Consider the following 13,866-nt stretch of genomic DNA (forward strand, 5'->3'; position numbering starts at 1 on the left):
TTGAGAGGCTGGTCCTGCACTCCATTTCAATCACTTCAACATGACTGACCTGCAGAGCATTGACCACGAGCTTTGCTGTTTAATCCATAGCTTCATTGCAAATCATCAATATATTGTTGTAAATCACAACACATGTTGGCTTTCATAAAGCTTGGTGGTGGCTTCCCAGTTGGTCACCCTCTCAAAACCCAGAAATGCACTTCCAGGAGTGTGTGAGAGCTTATGCTTACGGTCATACTCAAACACAGCAACGTTCCGGTTCTGAAATGCTTGAGAATTTCTCCCAAAATGTATTGAAACTATTTTTATACCTCAACTCATCTGTGTTTGGCAGACGACGCAAAGCTTTGCACAAGATGCAGCTGCGTTGTCACTCCGCCATTTTTTCCTGCAACCAGTGGCTGAGTAGGAACTCCGAACTGGACAGGTACTTCAATATTAATTGGCAAAACTTTGTCAAGACGGAGAATTCAAAATTCACTTGACCGGCGACCCTAGTGAGGAAAAGCAGTCCAGGAAATGGATGTTTGAGAAAGGCCTTTTCTGTTGCAGTAAAGCTCCAGTATGTGTGTGTACAAATCAGGACTCATAAACGGCGTGCTCGGATGAATTTGACTTTGACGTCGAACACCTTTGGGGTGAACAAAAACAGATATTGAGGAGCAGCAAGCCTTCTTGTCCAGCATCAGACATAAATCATTGTTACTCAATCTTTTGGTAAAGAAAACATTGATTACCAAAACAACTGGAATTAACAAAGTTATTAATATTTTAAATGAATGATTGCATTGAAAATTCACTCATGAAAAGGTCCGATGACAATCGTAATTATAATGGCAAGAAGAAAGTCATTAAGCTATCCCGGACAAAAAAAAATGGTGGCACCCTGAATTCAATATTCTGCTGCACAAACATTTAAGACAATCACAGCAATGAAATAGTTTTCTGAAACTGTCAATGAGACTTGTTGTCTTGTCCTCATCTTATTTTGACCCAGTCTTTGCGAGGTTTGAACGATGACCTCTCCACATAGCATGTTTCATCTCCCTTCATATGCTCAATGGGCTCCCCAGAAGACTCACGCTTTTAAACCAATCAGTTTTTTCCCCCTGTGTATTTTGCGTTGTTTCTCATGTTGGCGGAGCCGTGTTCTGCAGCTTATTTGACACAGAGTAGCACATTTCACAATAGTGTTGAGATTTTATCGTACCAAGTACAGATTCCAGATACCGTGTGCCAGATGTAACTAAGCAGCCCCAGAACATCATAGAGAGTCTTTATATAGATGCTAGATACAATGTTGTTTTTTTTCATTATGACCTGTTTGCTCACGATCCTCCTTTTGGTGAAAGTCTGCACTTACCACTGCTCATTATAGAATTGTTGAAACAACTCCACTGGTTGCCCAAGACGTTGGTTGTCCCAACGTTGTTTGTGTCGATATCATGACAGTGACTGAAAGTAGATGTGGTGGGCATGTTTTCGCTGCTTATCTGACGCAAGGCAGCTAGCTCACTGTTGTGTGAAGCCTTAATGAGATCAACAAAGTTGGTTGACAAACTTGAAGCTTCTTTCTCATTTGCAACACTTATCTATTATCCAGATCTGGGACTTCTGCCACAAAATTGATTATCACTTTGTAGTTACAAAGGAATAAAAAGAACACACTAGCACATTTCCTAAAGTTGCTGGTGTAAGATTGGAAAGGAAAGTGGCGAAATACAGTAAGTGTTAAAATGAGGGTATTTCTGAAAGCGCTCCAAGTATCCTGGCACTTACAATTCCTTAGAAACACTCGTCAGGAAAGATTTTTCAGCTGCGGGATCACATACTGTAATAATATAAGAATTTTTTTTTTTTTGACAAAGGGTAATGGAAATAAATAGAAAAGCCATCAATATTTAAAAAAAATGATTAACGTTAGTGTAGCCTTATGAAATGCAGCACATCATTCAGCAATCTTTCATCATATGTTAATCAGATTAACAATGACGCTCAAATGTCCACTGAAAGCTTCTGATAAGGACTTCCACAATTGGGTTTGAGTGGGTAGAATCTGGCCACTCAAACTGTGGACATCTTCACACCTACTCCTCTTCTTTTTTCTATATTCAGTTTTGCCAGGTTCTCAATTACTGCTCGAGTGGGCCGGCGCGAAGAGAACGAAGGGAGGGTGAGTCGAATATAGCAACATTCCCTGTCAGCCCACACAGAATTATTCTTCGTGATGATATAAATCTTATTAAATGATGTGATAACGGGCCGGATGGGCGGTGAGATGAAAGCGGCGAGGTGGTCAGTGCGTACCTGGAGGAGTTTGGGAGTGAGGCCTGGGTGATTGAACACACTGCAGACGCACTAGTGTATTAAAATAGATTCACGGCAGAGTTTATATAAGTTCAGAACGTTGGCTGAAGAAGCTCTTTTGGAACAGCTCATGGACAAGTCATGTTGACAAGACGTAGCTGAGCTGTTTCATACTGAACATGAGACATGGATCTGCTAGGAACAGATCACAGGGTTGTACCCAAAACGCATGACTCTTAAGACCAGGTAGAGTTTGGGGAGTTTTTATTCGATCCAAGGTCAATACACAGCCAGGCAGTCCAAACAGGCAACAGTGTCAGAATCACAAGGCGAAGAGGGAGGCAAGGCAATCAATAGATCATAGACATGAATGTGGAACTGCGGGAATGTGACATGAAAGACACACATGTGAAGCTCATGTACATTAATTCATACCAGGTTGAATAAATACAAAAGTTATACATCTAAAAGATAAGATTTAGTTTATCAATGGTGTGGGGTGTAAGTAATCAATAAATCAAAAGTACGACAGCTACCTGATTGCTTCCCTGTTTGCAGATTTTTGGATTACCAACATCCAGTGACAGGCCATGTATTTGGTACCTGGGACACTATAGACATTACTATGCGCCAACTAGTTAAAGAAAGTGTCACAGTGCTGAGGTGGGGGGTTGTGGGGATGTTAAATCCCTGGCTTTGGGGCCCCTCGGCGTGGGCGGTGTCCCGTCCACCGCGCCGCTCTCGGGCGGGCTCCTGCGCCCAACCCTGCCTCTCAGTACATGACGTTTCTCTGTCTTTTGTGTTTAACATTATTGCTAAAATTACAGTCAGAGCATTGGTGGGTTTTAATTGTTTTTAAGAGTTTTTTTTCCGTTTGTTTGTGTGTTGCTTTTGGGCCCAAGGTTCAGTAGCCTGCGAAATACTGGCAAGTGTCTTTAGAAAGCTGGTGAGCTGGCATCCTAACCTCTGACTTTCAGTATTGCAGATAGTGAAGCTCCAAATGTACTTTTCTTAAAGCAAACATCATGGTGAAACACCCCACCTGTGCTCTTTGCCACTCAGAGGGGCGAAAAAAAATCACTCATGACATTTTGTCGAGTTAAAAATGCTGCCAGCACTTTCCTGAACCAACTCCAAAGACAAGATGTGTATCTCCAAAAGTGCTGCAGCAGAAGATTTCTCTATATTATGCAACACCACGATTGTGGCTCCACAGTAGATTATCTACAATTCAGATGATATTTTAATAATGGCTCTGGGAATTTCGTATGCTTAAAGTACAGAGCGAAAGTTTGAATCTATTCGGTCACGAAGGATATTTGCACATCCGAAGCGAAGACATTTGAAGAAGTACTATCGGCCACGTGTATACTACTGTGGAGGCGTCTTGTGCTGGAATGACATAATGGTGAAGGAGAGGAGGAATGATCCTGAAGCGAATCAAAGCTATGGTCAAATTTCCTCCCCTTCCGGACACACTATGAGAACAAGAAGCACAAACACTTGATAGATTTGTTTCCTTGCCATGTGTGAGGTCTCTCGTGTATCAAAAATCTGGTAAGATGTTTCAAATTGGTATGCGCGTACACCTCTTTACCGCGCTTTGCTCCTATAATATGATTGCAGAGTTCCGCAGAACACGCACTAACACAAGTGGCTCCTTGCATGTTCACCTTAAAATACCAACGAGGCCTTGGCACTGCTTCACCCCGCCGCTCGGAGCGCAGAACAACACATTTTCATGCCCTGTCGACTCAAATCCAGCTTTGGAAAGACTCGACTCCCACCTTTCCGATTCAGCGTTCTCCATAAGCAACTCATCCTCCTCCTCCTCGCACTCCCACTCGGCCTCGTAATCCATAACGTTTTGTTTCGCCGCCACGCTGATCACGTCTCTCCCACTGAATGCTGATGAGCCAAAGAATTGCTTCCGCCATGTCGAGTACATAATGACCTAGAACTTCCCAGTGTGCTTCAAAAACGCGAGTCAAGTCATAAATTAGCTGTTTCCACAAATTACTGCAATTTTTTTTTCCTCCCTCAATGCAGAGCCTTACTTTTCAGACAGAATCTTATTGCATTTTCATCGGAAAAGGTTCCTTCACCTGAAGAAAATGGCACTACTGAGGACTTTTTCTGTGAGGAATTACTCCAGGCAAAGCTAAGCGGTTCAAGTCAAACCAAATGAACAACATCAATTCAAGGTGTCTCTTTCACCTCGCAGTTATGGCAGTAAATGAAACATTTCAATTATTACTGAATTATTGTTTAACGAGCGTGCGACCGTACTACTCGGAGAATTTGCAATCCTGTCGGCACCAAGCAGGAGGGGGAGTTTCTTGTGTGTTGTGAGGACCACAAAACGAATCGCTCTTATTTTATGTCCAATTACACAACGGTACAGCATTCCTTGCAGCGCTCTTGATTGCATGACGATAGTGGACGGTCCAGATGAGATGGCAAAGCAGAGACACAAATGGGGTCGTCCATATGATGACATCAACCCGATTGAGAACCTTAGAATCATCATCAAGCAAAAGATCTATGAGGGTGGGAGGTGTTCAAATCCAAACAGCAGCTTTGGGAGGGTATTTTGACATCCTGCAAAAGGAAATTAAAGTAAAACCCTTCCAAAAAGTCCCAAGTTCAATCGATGCAAGTATTGTGAAGCTGCTATTCAATGAGACCATTTTTTTTATTTAAATAGATTTCAATGATTTCAATAAAGGTCAAGGATAGTGTAGTGATGCAGTCGCCTGATTTTGGTGCAGCGAGCGTGGGTTCAGTTCCCACTTTGTGATGGTATCAATGTGAATGCAAGTGTTTCACATTACGTAACATGAAACATATCACGTTGTAATGTGAAAACCATTCCAATACAACATGGAGTTTATCTTACCTTAACATGTAACATGTCACGTTATAACATGATGGTGAACCTTTAGTGCCTTTTTTTTTCTTTTGGTGCGGCAGCAATACACTTGCGTGAATAAAAAATTAAGCAATCGAGGACACTCTGCGGCACGGCGAAAATTCCTGACCGGCCTGTGTGGAGTTTGCATCTTTTCCCCGTGCTTGCGTGGGTTTTCTCCAGGCACTGGTTTCCTCCCACTTCCCAAAAACATGCAACATTAATTGGACACTCTAAATTGCCCCTAGGAGTGATTGTGAGTGCGGCTGTTGTCTGTCTCCATGTGCCCTCCGATTGGCTGGCGACCAGTTCGGGGTGTAACCCGCCTCCTGCTTGTTGACAGGTGGGATAGGCTCCAGCACTCCCGTGACAATTCGTGAGGATTAGGGGCTCAGAACTGGATTGATGGATGAATGGAATTTTTCATCTTAGTTTTTTGTAGTGATAAGAAATGTAACATGGAATGATCGCTACAGGGGAATCTTTTTGTTTTATTGATGCTTTGTTGGGTTTTGCGTTTGAGCTCTTTATATTTGGGGTGCCCAAGCTTTCCCCCCTAATGGGCTGTATACAGAAAAATGGAAGGCTCAAAAGTCCACTTTGAAATTCTTCAACTTTTATTGTGTGAACCAATGAATCAAGCAATCATATTTGTCTTTATATATGTATTACTGTGTGGTTATTTTAGAAGTGTCAACATCAAAGCTTTCTGTTAAGGCGAAAGGCATTTCTCAAAAGTCTTGACTTTTCAACTGTATTAAAGGTCAGCATTTGTTTTTGAGGTGACAGCCTTTTGTCGTGTTCCATTTATATTTACTTTCTTGATTAATTAATGGTCCGTTTATTGTTTACTGTTGGGATAAAAACTGCTTCTTGAGGTGCATCCCCCCGACGGTTGGGAACACTTCTTCAGGAAGTCAGGTTTGAGCGAGTGCAAGTTTGTTGTGCTGCCTGCCAGACTTGCCAATACTTTGGAACAAATTCTGCATCCTGGCTCGTTAATGTTGATGGGTTTACCTTTTTGATTCGGTTTGGAAGCGAAATTGTCCCACACTTGGGCTGACGTTTGGCAGTGAAATCATCCAATTTTGTCTGAATTTCCTCCCACATTGACAAAGAGACTGGTTGGTTGACAAGAAGAAATGACAACTGCCATTCTCTGTCATTTGAAACGAAGGGGATGAGACCCGTGCAGAAAGTCGACCCTCGTTACCGAGTCTCTTTGGAGGTGAGAGAGGAAGGAAACAAGCGTGCATGCTCCACATGACAATCTATCGAGGGTGGGGAAAATATAAGGTTGCAAGGCCCGATTACTTTTGTTTTTTAACAAAATGGACGGCAGGTCACAAATGGCCTACGCTCCATAGTTTGAACACACCTGTTGTTGAAATTTTCTGTTGTTTTGGCAGCGAGTTCCTAGTTTGGATAATTTAGGTGTAGTTTTTTTCAATAACTAATAATCCTGTTCAGTCTGCGACCTGAAATGTGGTCAGAGTTGTAGACACTTTCGGTTTGTTTGTAGGGTACATAGAGTTAAACATGACTTGGTGGATGAGTGGGGCAGGTAAAAGTACAATAGCTATGCCCCTCACATTGTATTCTGACGCTGCCTCTTTTTGAAACAAACGAGCGACGTGTGTCTTCGTGTGCGCTGAAGTCGTTTTCATCTGTTAGTGAAAGCACAACACAGAAAACACTTGAACAAGAGCAGTGACGGCACAATTAAAAGCAGAGCGGGTCAGTCGAAGAGGCCACGCAAAAGCGATACGGCCAGCGTGCGTTTGTGCGAGCTGCTTTCGCACATCATGTTTATGCATGGCTTCGTGCATCCGTGTGTGTGTCTTTGACGGAAACAGGCATCAGCATCAACTCCCTGTGCTACTTTTTCAGCTTTCATGTGACAGCGCCCTTCTCAAATAGGCCATTGGCGTGCCATAATTAGCTCAAATGTTAAAGATAGTCAATTAATAATGAGCGGAGATGAGACATTTCATCGACTGGGCCCTCCTATCGCCAGAAGGCTATTTACGTATTGGTGCATTTATTTATATTGCTTTCCTTTGAAATGACAGCTGTTGCTCTGGGCTTCCCACCACAAAAATGGCCACGAGAGAGTCCCCCCACCATCTTTTAAAAAAAATATATATATGATAAAATAACATGAGCAAAATGGTATTTTTATAATGTAAAATAAACAGTAAAGCAAAGAAAGCACCATGCTTCTATTAGTATGTACTTCAAATATTACGCAGTACACACAACCACTCTACACAAGGCTTGTTAGTTATGGTGACCTTCCTAAATTATTGGCCATTTTTTTTTTACCAAAAATGATTTCAAATCATCTCATGATACCAGCAAATCACTTACATCTTTAGTTAAAAATATATACACAATGAAAAAGACAAGTTTCACTTTTTTGTCATTGGAAGTACACGTCAAAGGTCAACAATCAAGTAAACGGGTCAACAGTACACTGGCCACCAAACCATAAAAATAAAACTTTGCAGCCTGCAAATGATTTCACCAATAAAAAAATATCATTTCCCCGTGACATATATAGAGAACATTAAGACTACTATAAAAAGCTGGCATCATTACAATTTTGCCAAGCACAAATAAATACACACATATAGATATATAGACACACATAAATCTGTCTGTCTGTCTGTCTAGCTATTATAGTGGTGCAACAATACACAAACTGGATGGTTCGGTCGATTGGGTTCAAGACTTGCCCTTTTTATAAAACACATTTTAATTAAATTACCAAGATCTAAATACAATGTGGAAAAAAATTTATCTGATGTCAAAATCACTCATCTTCTGTGGTCAATTCCACAGCTGTTTATTTCCCAAATAGATTGTTGTTTGGAAAATTAATAGCATAACAAGTCCAGCAGTTGTGACAGCATTATTTAAAGTGCATCGCTGACATTGTCAGTTGTCACAGGTACATCTCGACAAATTCCGATAATGTAGTGTCTAAAGCTTCGTTTAGTCGGGTGGTTCAAAATCTTCGAGCTAGAATATTGTGTCACAAACAATCAAGTAACATCAAAAATGATGTGTAATCTTGAAATTAGGCAGGAATATCCCCTCTGAAAAATATTCTACCAGTGTTTAACGAATCTATAAAATGTACGAGTACTAAAATAAATGGACTTTTCTCCATCCGTCCATCCATTTTCTTAGCCACTTATCCTCACAAGGGGTCGCAGGGCGTGCTGGAGCCTATGCCAGATGTCAACGGGCAGGAGGCGGGGTACACCCTGAGCTGGTTGCCAGCTAATCGCAGGGCACAGGACTTTTCTCCCATATTGGAATTTATTGGGGTGCACGTGTACATTGCGCCGCACAATAACCTCCACAGCTTGTGTCTGGTTTTTGGTTAACTCATCAGAAGCGTGTGTGAAGAATGTTGCTGTCTGTCCAAGTTACATTGGGCAGTTATATACCGTACTAGTACCTCGACGAAGTCAAGTAACTGCGTAGCCGTCTGAGGGCACAGCAACAGCGGGCTTTGCAAAGGAATCTTATTCATAGGGGTCACGTGTCGGCGCAGCATATGTTATGAAACCCGACGTTGTCCCCAAGTTCGAAAAGGCTTGCGTGTTAACAGCAATAAAATTTGTAATTGCCTGGTGCATTTATTTTTCTCTCTTTGACTGATGCTGTCCAAATAAGTGGGATCAAGTTTGGAGCTTGATTTTGTCAGATACTTATTTTCTCATGTCGATGAAAATGTGATGTCACATTTGCTGTATTTCCACCAACGCAGTACAGTAGCATGAACTGTGATCGTTGGATTGAATAATTTCATTCAGGTACATCATCAAATTTGAAGTGCAATGAATACTGAATTGAAAATGTCAATTTAAAATAATCTGAAGGCCTCCTTTTAGTCAAGTAATGTAAAGTACACATTTCATAAACAAAAACGTCTCTCGTTCTTTGTTCTTGTTGCTATGTTCCTTGTTCTTTGTTCTAAATGTCGTACCAGGGCAGCACCGACTGCTGGAGAAAAATTCCTTGTGTGTTTTTTCACACTTTGCCATTAAAGGTGATTCTGATTCTGATTCTGATTCACGTGATCTACAGTAAAGGTAAACTAGAACATTTTTTTTTTAGAATAGCTGGGATAGACTCCAGCACGCCGATGACCCTTGTGAGGATAAGCAGCTCGGATCATAGATGAATAGAAGGTGCTGTCATAGAAAAAGATGATTTGAAAATGAACAATTATAATGCTAGCACAGCTGATTTGTAATTGATAAACGTCATGAAACTCTCGTTGTTCGTGATGGCAGGTTTACAAACATCACTGGGGCCAGTCCAGCTGTCAGTCAAAAAAAAAAAAAAAAAAAGAACGTGGACAATTTGCATCAAATTTGGCAGATTTTAGAAAAAAAATCTATTTTATTGACAGTACTTGAACACAGCATACTGTAAAGAGATTCCAATTAAAATAGGCTCTCGATGCTGCTTAATTATGAAACTTTGAAAAAAAAAACTTTTGCATTAAGCTTGCTGTTCAACGCTCATGAAACGACACTTTTCAGAATGTGTTAATTAAATGGATCACGTCCAAAGTTGTGCAGAGAGCCACCTTGGATTCATGGCTTCAAAAACACCTTTCAAGGTTATCAACACTGCGTCTAGTGAGCTCCCCCCCCCCCCCCTTTTCCCCTTTCCATTTTCCCAAAATAAATTTCGCTAAAGTGAGAAAATGAGTTTCACTGGAGGCGAGCAGTCAGGCACATTTCTGGAAGTCGGAGCCAAAAGCAACACTGCCATCTAGTGGGTACGGCACGACATGGCCGACTCGACTTTGCCACCACTCGCATTACACTGCACACTACAGAAGTGCTAAACAGTACTACAGCCGCTTCTCTTATACAATGCCATGGGGAAGTATTGCCCTCCTTTTAAAATACTTGAATTTTTTTCATATTTTTTTTTCATGTTTAAAATGATCAAACTAATGTAGATAAAAACGGAGGGTTTTCGAGCATGAACAGCCATTTTAGTCATGCAACTGAATTTGTTTTGATTTCAAGTCTGGACTTTGACTAGCCTGGTCCAGATGCTTCATTATTATTTTTTTTATTTTTTAAAATCCATTTACAACTTGATTTGCTGTTATGTTTTGGATTATTATCCAGCTTTCAGAAACCATGTGTGGTTCTGTTTGAGGTCAAACTGCTGGCTGAACAATCTTCTTCAGGATTTTCTGTTCGTGGTCCTTCAATCACACCAAGTTTTCCAAATCCTGAAGGAGCAAAACAGCCCAAGACCATCACACTACCACCATCAGGTTTGAGTCTTGGTATGATGTTGTTTTTCTGAAATGCTGTGCAACATTTATGCTAGATGTACAGAAACACAGACCTTTGGTCATTTTTCATTAATAAACCCCAAAGACTTTGGGAATAATTTAATGTTGTTGGTTTTTTTTTCCAAAAGTATATGTTCTTTTTAGTTAGCTGTGGTTTTTGCCTTGAAATTCTGTCATCAATGGCATTTTTGCTCATTTTCTCCTTTATAGTTGTGTCATGAACACTGACCTTCAATGAATCAACACAGGCACCTGCAGTTCTTTAGAAGTTGTCCTGAGTTCTTTCATGGCCTCCTGGATGACTCTTTGCTGTTCACTTGGCGTAATCTTTGTAGGCCGCCAACTCCCGGGAAAGTTCACCACTGTTCTGTTTTCTCCATGTGAGGATAATGGCTCTCCCTATAGTTTGCTGGAATCCTAAAGAATGGAAGGAATGGCTATTGGAACCCTTTCTGGACTGATAGATCTCAATTACTTTATTTCTCCCCCATTCTGGTATTTCTTTAAATAGTGGCATATTTAGAGCTTTAATGAGACTTGGGATTTTTGATTTTATTTAAGAGATTTCTGGATTGAACGGGCCTGGAGCTAATCAGGCTTGGGTGTGATCAGTGAAAATTAACCAAAACCTGGGATTAGGCACAGTTAATTCATGATTTAACAAGGGGAGGTCATTACCATTTCACACAGGGCCAGGTAATTATGAAAGTTTTTTTCCTTCATAAATGAAATCATTTAAAAATGGCATTTTGAGTAACGTCACATTTCCACTGCAGTCCTGCCCTGACACAGAAGGACCAGCTGACATCATCATCGTGGTTTTCTCGTTGTTAATACAGGCGAGAGTGTTGATGAAGACACGGCTTTAGAAAAACTCAACTCCAAATTGTCTTTATAATTTTGAACAAACTTTAGCCAGGGATGGACAGCAACACTTTTCTGAAATTGTCAGTAAGAACCTCAACAATACTCGCTCGCACTCTGTTTGTTATGATTGACAAGCGCACAACTCCCCACCGCCCAAACCAGAACTCTTAACAATTAATAGATGCAATGAGTTTGCCAGTTATTTTAGTGAAAAATTACAATCCATCAGGTCAAATGTCAAATAAGCAAAATGATAAAATGGTTCTACATCTGAGGCCACCCAGGGAAAACTCGATTAACTTGTCAGAATTTGATACAATTGACCAAAAAACTGTAGAGAAAACTGTTCAGCAGTTGAAACCATAAACGAGCTGTCTTGACTCAATACAATCTGACTTTTACAAAACTATTCTGAAATCATTCCTAGCTGACTTGCAACAAATAATAAATTGCTCACTTGAGTCTGGCGAGTTTCCTAAAGCTCTGAAAGTCGCTGCTGCTAAATAACAACAAAACTGAGACAATTGTTTTTGTCAAAAAAGAAAAGAGAATTGCTGTTAGGAAACACCTGGACTCTCTATCTTTTAAAAGCAAAGACCAAATCCAAAACTTTGCTGATTGATTCCGACTTGACTTTCAACAGTCATATGAAATCAATTACTTAAAACTGCCTTTTATTATAACTCCAAGTCTTTATGCTGTCTTTCAGTCAGTTTTAGAATAGATTTTAAAGTTCTGCTACTGGTCTATAAATCACTAATTGGTTTAGGTCCTCAATATATGAAAGAAATGCTAATGGAATACAAACCCAGTAGGGCTCTGAGATCGACTAACTCAGGTCTAATAATGGTGTGCAGAGTCCAAAGCAAACATTGGTGAAGCAGCATTGAGCTATTATGCTGCACACACATGGATTAAATTGCCACCAGAGGTGACAACAGCCCTAAGGGTGAGTGTTGACAAATCCAGATTAAAAACTTTTTATTTCCCTCATGCGTTTTAGAGTTCTTCCACTTTGCAGTGCTCTTCTTGCACTAAAAAGTGTTTTAATTGTACTCTTTCTAATGTTTTTATTTATGTATTTGAATGCTTTTAATCACGTTAAAACCCATTGAGTTAGCTTGTGCAAGAAATGCGTTATACAAATCAATTTGCTTTGAGATTGTTGTGCTGATTGAGTTGGAATAACAGCTTCAAAAGGAGGGTGGTGGTTTGAAATCATTGTTCTTCCTCTGTTAATGATGGCTACCAGCAAGGAAACGTGCTGTTGACATTGTGATGCAAAAAATGGGCTTTACGGGCAAATATATTGCTGCTATTGCACCTCAATCAACCAAGGTTCAATTCCTGGGAAGAAGAGGCTTCAGGGCACACAAGAAAGTCTAGCAAATGCCAGGACTGTTTCCTAATGTTCACTCAGCTGCGGGATTGGGTCACCACCACTACGCAGCTTGCTCAGGAATGACAGCAAAGTGGGTGTGAGTGCATCTACAACGCACAATTAGTCGAAGACACTGGGAGGATGACCTGGTGTCAAGAAGGGCAGCAAAAAAACCGCTTCTCTTCAGGAAAAACATCAGGGACTGACTGATATTCTTCAAAAGGTACTGGGATTGTAAAGTAATTTTCTCTGATGAATGCTCTATTTCTGATTGTTTCAGGCATCCGGAAAAAAGCTTGCCCAGAGAAGAAAGGTGAGCGTGACCATCAGTCCTGTGTTATGCCAACAGTAAAGCATCCAAAGACCATTCATGTGCGGAATTGCTCCTCTGGGCTCGCTCACATTTTTGCCTAAAAACACAGCCAAGAATAAAGAATGGGACCAAAACATCCTCCGAGAGCAACTTCATCCAAGCATCCATGAACAGTTTGGTATTTATATAAACACGCACACGTCTTTGAGGCAATTTTCCCATGTGCTAGTTGCGTTTCCAGGTGGCCTTCCTCATCCTTCTATGTGGATCATTCGTAGGAAGTGGGTGTTGAGTTCGCCTCTTGCTTGCTGCTGAAAATCAATTGGCAGCCTCCCACCATTATGCCACAGTCCAGATGGATCACTTGCGCTAAAAATGTCCACCATTGTCTCTTCAGTCATACTTAAAATTAGATGCACAACTATACTTGGAGGTGTAGGTTTATTTTTTTTTTAATGTGAACCCCACAAAGAGAGCGAGAGATGATGTATTAAACCATTTCAAATATTTCCCGATGTTTTCTTGATTTTCTTCAGTCAATGCTGTGGGCTTGACATCAATGTAAACTGTGCAGGCACCTCGTGAGAATTTTTTTTTTTTTTAAATCATCCATGTGCAAGCAAGCAAAGGCTTAAATTCAATAGGGAGTAAATCCAACATTAGGAGGCCAGGATTAAACCATCTGCATGATTTAGCGCTTGCTCTCACATTCACTTGCTGGGCTTAAAATATGCACAGTGAGGCATGAA

Source organism: Syngnathoides biaculeatus, chromosome 2, assembly GCF_019802595.1.
Source record: "Syngnathoides biaculeatus isolate LvHL_M chromosome 2, ASM1980259v1, whole genome shotgun sequence".
In the NCBI taxonomy this organism is placed as follows: Eukaryota; Metazoa; Chordata; class Actinopteri; order Syngnathiformes; family Syngnathidae; genus Syngnathoides; species Syngnathoides biaculeatus.